The 7,285-nt window shown below is 35.6% G+C and overlaps 1 long non-coding RNA gene across 2 annotated transcripts in view; it reads left to right on the top strand.

Annotated features, from left to right (window-relative positions):
• The first annotated feature begins 221 nt into the window (after positions 1 to 221).
• The window catches only part of LOC131547365 (uncharacterized), a 53,987-nt gene continuing 46,923 nt past the window's right edge, over positions 222 to 7,285 (top strand). The window contains exons 1-3 of one of the 2 annotated variants that reach the window (XR_009272913.1): positions 222 to 326; positions 1,944 to 2,018; positions 2,110 to 2,183. This is a non-coding gene — a long non-coding RNA (uncharacterized LOC131547365). Of the gene's footprint in view, positions 327 to 1,943; positions 2,019 to 2,109; positions 2,299 to 7,285 lie in introns of those variants that run through there. The other variant, XR_009272912.1, reaches the window with a different exon arrangement.

Raw genomic sequence — 7,285 nt, 5'->3', positions numbered from 1 at the left:
GCCCTGTGTGTATCTCACAGCACCCTCTAGCGGTCTGTTAGTGACACTACACTTGACGCAGCGCGCAGAGTTTAGATTTTGAATTTTAATCACGTTGCGCTGACGTCGCTCCCAAATGTTCCAATGGCGAACCTTGGCTCGTGTATATTAATTAGGTCGTGACGTTTCGCCGGGTAACGTTCCAATGGCGAGGCCTGCCTCATGAATATTAAGAAGCAAGCCTTCGCCTTAGTAGGATTCGTGATCACAAATTCGCCACGGATTGTGTTGAATTTAACATATCATTGCGATCGAGCTCAATGGCAGTCTTTCATAGAGGATGTGAGGTAGTCGTTTTTACACCCCAAAGGAAAACCATACCTGAGAAAACGTTTTTGTTGATGCTAGTCTGAAAACGGTCTATGCTAGTCTGGCACATACTGCTCGGTGTCCCCATGTAACCTGTGGAGCTCAAACAGAGACTTCCTCATAAAACATCTATTTATAGCTCTAGGAATGTATTCTAGTCTTCATGGCAGAATATATTGCAATAGAGGTTACATTACCATGTTTTGTCGCGTACCTGCCTAGCCCAATAAACAGCTGGTTAGATAGACTCAAGCATAATAGTACAGTATGCAGTACTAACGTTACTCTATTACTGCTATATAAATAGCAGAATATGTAAGAGTGAGTGGTATAGAACAGTAAAATATCACAAAGTGATGCTACTTATTGTTCATGAGTCGGCTATTAATTTCAGAGGTGTACAGTTTGTTTGTTTTATTGTGTAGCAGCTGTGGTGCTGCAACAACTGGCTAACAGTTAAGAGACCTGTGTGAACGGACTGATGTTTATAAATGATGATCGACTGTTTGGGTAAGCAATTATATGGAAGCCCATTTCTGCCTCATAAGAAAAAAAAATATTTTGGTAAATCATAACTATAGAATAAATTGGATAATTGTGAGATTATGATATTAATATTAACAATAAGTAGATATTAATAACCATTATTATTTTATGATTAATAATAATAAGATACAATCATAATTAGAACAAAGTTGAATTTTGTCAAAATAATGATTTTTACCTAATCATTTGACATTTTATATTATAATTAATTTGATCTCATTGTCAACTTTTTGTCATAATTTTGACTTTTTCATAATTATTACATTATATCTAATAATTTAGACTTTTTTGTCATGATGACTTTTGTCATGATTTTTGACTCATCTCATAATTTCAATTTATCTCATAAGTTTGACCTTTTTTGTAATGATTTCAACTAATTTATGTAATACTTTTATGTAATACCAATTTAATTGATATAATACCAATTTAAGTATTTATGACTTTTATGTCATAATTTTGTCTTTTTTATGTAATAACCGACTTTTTATCTCATAATTTTTATTTTTAATGTCATAACTATGATTTACCATAACATGACTTATTTTCTTGGTAACACTTTACAATAAGGTTCATTAGTTAACTACATTAGTTAACATGAACTAATAATGAACTGCACTTATACAGCGTTTATTAATCTTTGTTAATGTTAATTTCAACATTTAATAATACATTATTAAAATCTTGTTAACATTAGGTAATGCACTGTGAACTAACATGAACTAACAATGAACATCTGTATTTTTATTAACTAACGTTAGCGAAGATTAGTAAATACAGTAACAAATGTATTGCTCATGGTTAGTTCATGTTAGTTAATACATTAACTAATGTTTAACAAATGAACCTTATTGTAAAGTGTTACCATTTTCTTTTGTGCCAGAAATGGGCTTGTTTATAACTTATGCCCGATAATCAAATTTCAACTGAAGCTAGAGCTACTGAAGTTTGTGTAAACCAGGCTTTTGTAAATTATTTTTATGACATTTTTCCACTATCTAACTGTAATGTCCTACTCTATTTTGTATCTCGCCCATTTCTCTACTAAGGAGCTGATGAGACATCCAGAATGTGCAGCATTTTGAGGGTACTCCAGGATCAGGAGACACTGTGCTATACCATGGGTTAGTAATTACTCATAGTTAGTCACATCACTTCATCATCTCTTTAAACACAGTTTGTCATCATTGTACATTTTTCACATTTTCCCCTTAGATGCTAAACAACAACTGAAATAATGTGAATGTTTCTGGAACTGTCCAGCTCACGTGACGTGAATATTTAATGAGGTAAGTACTGAGTTTTTGATTCGTTTTCTGTTGTTAAACAACTCTCTCACTGAAACATCGTCATTCCTTTGTCACTGCAGTTCAGTTAACCCCTCAAAAGCAGTGCCAGCCCTGTTCTGAACCATAGCTACCAACTCAGTTGCTTTGCTAAGGCCTAAAAGTCTAATGATAGCGTGAAAAGCCTTATTGTGCAATCATTTTGTCATCCAGTAACTTCTTTAATGAAGAAGCTCACACTTCAATATATATATATATATATATATATATATATAGTTAAAAAAAAAAAAAGTATATTATTTAAGCTAACCTAAATGAAAGTTGGTTTTATATTCCATTTTGGTCTTGTTTTTATTATGACCACGTTTTGACAAACAAATATTAACTCTCCCAGAGTTGACAGCAGTTACCAATGAAAACTGGGAGAGCTCTTAACTGAAAAATCTTTTTTTACTTAAATCTGGTGTTTCAGTTATCAGCTGAAGTACAGTATTAAAATAGAGGTGATTCAGACAGATTTCCAATAGATGGCAGTATTGTTCTATAACTGACTTCTTATGCAGGCAATACTGTCCAGTCCTTAACAGAAAGAGTGTGATGTGATTAAGATCAGAAGTCCTACACTTTTTATTTATATTTTTACTTAATAAAATATACTTAAAAAATATATGCTTGAAAGCAAAACATAAAATAAAGAATATTTAAATTTTTAATACATTAAAGTACCAAAAATACAAATCTCAACATCCCAAGATAATTGTGGTCTATTTGTCATCTGTTTTTATGAAGTTTTTTATGAAGCTAGAATTTCCAGCCTTCTAGCACTTTCATCAGTACTGAGGCCCACCATCAAAAAAATGTTTTGATATTCTGATGATTATCAGTCTCTTTATTCGTACAGTTATGGATATAAATTGTCTTTACCAACAGTTTATTGTATGCGCAATAAAGAGCTGCTTTATCACTAACGAAGGCATTTCCGAGTACTGTTAGTACTGTTACTATTTCTAAGTGAGAAACCATTGCAGATGCTCTGTACATGAATAAACTGTTTGAAAAAAAACATTGTAAATCGTGAACAATTTCAGGCCTTTTTGCAAACCCGTTTGACTGATTAGATCAAAAAAGTGATTCATTAACATTCTGGCATGGCCGGTTCTGATTCTTAACAGCTGATAGAAAACACACGTCACAACTGCTGTAATATTATCTAGGAAAATGATTGTCAGGTCTGTAATATTTTACTGAGGATCTAACAAAGCTGATAAACTGAAGGTGTAGTTTCACTGACAGTAGGTATATGAATGAGAGGAGAAAAAAGCAATACATAAGAGCTTTTTAGAATAGATTCACCCTTAAGAGAGGAGAAAGCCAAGAAATGGATTTCATGTGCAGGATTGACTGGCAATGCTAAGCAGGATTTACCCCCAAGCTCAGGATCGAAAAACAGAGATGGAAAGAGAATAAAAAATAGGGATGGCTGCCAAGAGTTTAAACTCTTTCTGCATTGCTCTAAAACTGGGGTCATTGAAAGTGAGGAAACGAAAGTGAAGCTTGCTGACCCAAACACTCAGATCCTGTTGCTCTTCATACACACACATACACACACATGCACAAACACATGCTTTATTGGGGCTTTCAAGCAAATGGGAGCCACTTTTGTGCCTTTGTTTTTTCAGGAGTGAAAAAGCACATTACTGTAGAGAATAAGATTTAAATGCAGACTGGGACTAATAGGAAAATAATTTAACTTGTAAAGCAAGTGAATGCAGATAAGATAATCAATCTGAGCTGAGATGACCATGGAGACAATTTAGAGATGCTGCTTTGTTGTGAGTCTGGCTCTGCAGGACATACAGTCACATATATTGTTATTTACCATTAGGGTGAATTAAAGTAATTAATCGCCATGTGGACTGAAAGGCTTGACTATGGGGTGCTTCTTTTGTATGTCTATCAGATAATAATGATCTTGGTATTGAGTTTAGTTAATGGAGTGTGTGTGCTGAGTTATTCGGCTGTGAAAGGGCTCCATTAGCTCGAAGATTGCTCCGTTATTTATTTGCTAAAATTGTTTTGATGAATCACAGTTTCGTTCTTTTATTCTTTTGTCCTGTTTCCCTCGCTCATTATTGACTTCAGGTGTGTCTTTACGGATCAGTTCACGATTTTCTTACAGGGTTCAGAATGTCATTACTTCCTCAGTAGAGACTTTCTGCTTTTATACTTCAAGCCGTGTGTGCCGATAAAACTTTTTCAAATTTTGAAATCAATTGTTTTACGCTTTTTAAGTGTATCATTATGATTCAAAATCCTGTTTATTGGACTTTGAGGAACAAACATCCAAAGGCTTATTAGCACATGTGGTGCAGCTTGATTACATCATGGATCCAGGTGTCTTTGTTTCCTGCAAACTGTTTATCGACGATGGCTGTTGCCTATAATGAAATGATAATAAGTGCCCTGACAGTGGACGGTTGAACTGCCCTAAACTTGCAGCTGTGGCTTTCTGATCGTTCCCATTATGGCACAGATCGTGACCCTCTCTTATGAACAGAAGCCATAGTTTTGGGTGAATGGAGAACTTTAACATTATTAACCTTTGTGTTGATCAAGCAAATTGTGCAGAAATTCCATCAGGTGAGAGCGAGTCTCTGCTTTTCATGATTTATCCTTAAATGTAACGACACTGAAAATATAGGTTTCATAAACTCTTATAAAAAAAAAAAACATGTATAATTTAAAGTATACGTTGTTGTTGTTATTATTTATTTATCTATTATTAATGTATTACTTACAATTGTAAAATCATAAACCAGAATCATGCGAGAAATGCTTGTGAGCCAGCGCGATATGTAAAGCGGCGCTACTGAGCTGTTAAAAGTGGGAATGGTACAAAATGGGTAAACACATGACAAAGGCAGACAAACAGATATGTAAAAGAGAAACTTAAATGAAAGATATAGTAAAAGAGCAGTGAGAAGCACACAGAGGCAAATGCAGTGAGGGGGTGTTTGGGGGCCCTTGCCAGGGTTTGCCCTCTTGTCACTCTCTCAGCGTCTAATGGGAGTGATTGATTTTTCCGCCTGCTCTTATCGAGGGGAGCAGCCAGCATCAATAACAACGTGGAATTAGACACATAGCATCTCCCAGCTGAAAAGAGAGGAACCAGGGGATCGGGAACAGCAGAACTGACTTGGAAGGGGAGACGGAGGGTGTCTGTTTATGTGCGTCTGTGCTGAGCCTAAGTGTGCGATTAGATAAAAGATTTCTTATTTGACTTTAAAGGTGCAGGCGAGCCTGATGTCGTCCTTTATGCTGCCAAATTCCACCCTTCTTTATCTTAAACTCATCGTCATTTTAAAGCATAACAGCAGAGCCAGGAAAAGAACTGAGAGAAAATCTTTAAAGAGTACAGCCATGAACTTGAGTGTGTCGTATTCATATCTGTGTAATAATAATCTGTGATTGGTGTAGGCTCTGTTCTCAGCACAAGAGGCGGTGAGAAAAGCGGAAATTACCATGTTTCAGAAACGTGGCCGAACGTGTGGAAAAGGAGTGCAGTAATTGAATACTTTCACCAGACAGATTTCCCATTTTCCAATTTCCTGCCGGGCACGTTTTGCCATCTCATCTGTTATTCTGTTATTCCAGTGAGCCTTGGATCCAGAGGCTTAATGCAATTCTTGGGAGGTAATTGGAAGGTACAGGTGCAGGGGGTTCATTTGCATTCACGCTTTCTGCATATCTACAGCACTGCAACCACTACTTCAACATGCAGCATGATTCCTGTATGTATGTGCAGTGCAACATATTGCATCACTGAGTTTGGCATTTAGCGAGAGGAACTCCTCCACACAGGATCACGTCACAGTTATTGTTTATTATTGCTCTGCTCTCTCGTCCTCACACACAAGTATCAACAAAATGTGATTTTCCACCATCCAGTTGAATGGTTACTGTTGATACAGTTGCTGTTTCTTTTTCCACAGTGGTGCGAAATCAGGATTAGAATGTACAAATACGTCAGTGATGACATGTTCATTGGTAAACAAACATTGGTGTGAGATTTTCAGCCATTTTTCCTCTTCACGTCATTTGTAAGTGTAATATATTGACCAAATATTAGCTTGACTAATTACCTTGCTGCACCTGATTTACCTTAGCAACTGACAAGTGAATAATTGTGAGTTGGCATATCACTAAAACTGTTCCACCAGCACAGTTTCCCTGTTCCGAGTATAGTTCATATGAAACAGTTTGCAATAGTAACGAACCATTTTCTAATGGAAATACAACTTGTATTGTTACTCCAAACTGATTGTCACTATGGTGGAAAAATATTTTTATTAGACTCGGTAACCAAGCATTAATCTGAAAAGATTAATGCAGTGCACAAAGGAGAGCAAAGCAACACATATTGAACTCAACTAAAGCTCACTTTAAAAGCTGAACATAGTATTTCTACCCATCTTCTCTGGACGCTTAGTTGAATTGCTTTCTCAGAAAAATTTATTTAAATAAATAAATAATGACAAACCAGTTTCCCAAACATCTACAGGGTGTTAAACAGCTCTGCTATAAATTTACGCCAATATTTTTACAAATGTCTAACACTTAAAAATAAAGGGTCTACAAGGAAGTTTCATATGATGCCATAGAATAACCATTTGGGGTCCCCAAAAAAATTTTAAGTAAACTGTTCTTGAAGGAACACCTTTTTTCTTAGTGTGAAGAACAATTTGAAGAATCATTTTCCACTATAAAGAACCTTTAGTGGATTGGAAAGTTTCCATTGATGTTACAGGATCTTCACGGAACCACAGATGCCAAGAAATAACCTAGGTGCATACATATTTACATATAGTATGTATGCATATGTTTACCTAAAAATCAACACTTCACCTTTAATAGATTATAAAAATACCTATAGATTTGCACAGACATTTGCCCTAAAATAAGATTGGGTCAATTTTTCCTGTTAAAAACCCCCCACCAGAGTATATTAGAGCCCTTTCTGTAAACCTTTGGAGAAAACTTTGCAAACAGTTGTAATTCCTCTGCACAAATGATAAATTGTCAGGGCTGGCAACCCTGAATCTTTC

The sequence above is a fragment of the Onychostoma macrolepis genome, chromosome 09 (assembly GCF_012432095.1).
Source record: "Onychostoma macrolepis isolate SWU-2019 chromosome 09, ASM1243209v1, whole genome shotgun sequence".
NCBI lineage: Eukaryota > Metazoa > Chordata > Actinopteri > Cypriniformes > Cyprinidae > Onychostoma > Onychostoma macrolepis.
The sequence above is the reverse complement of the archived record's forward strand: the minus strand, read 5'-3'. Positions and strand labels throughout refer to the sequence as shown.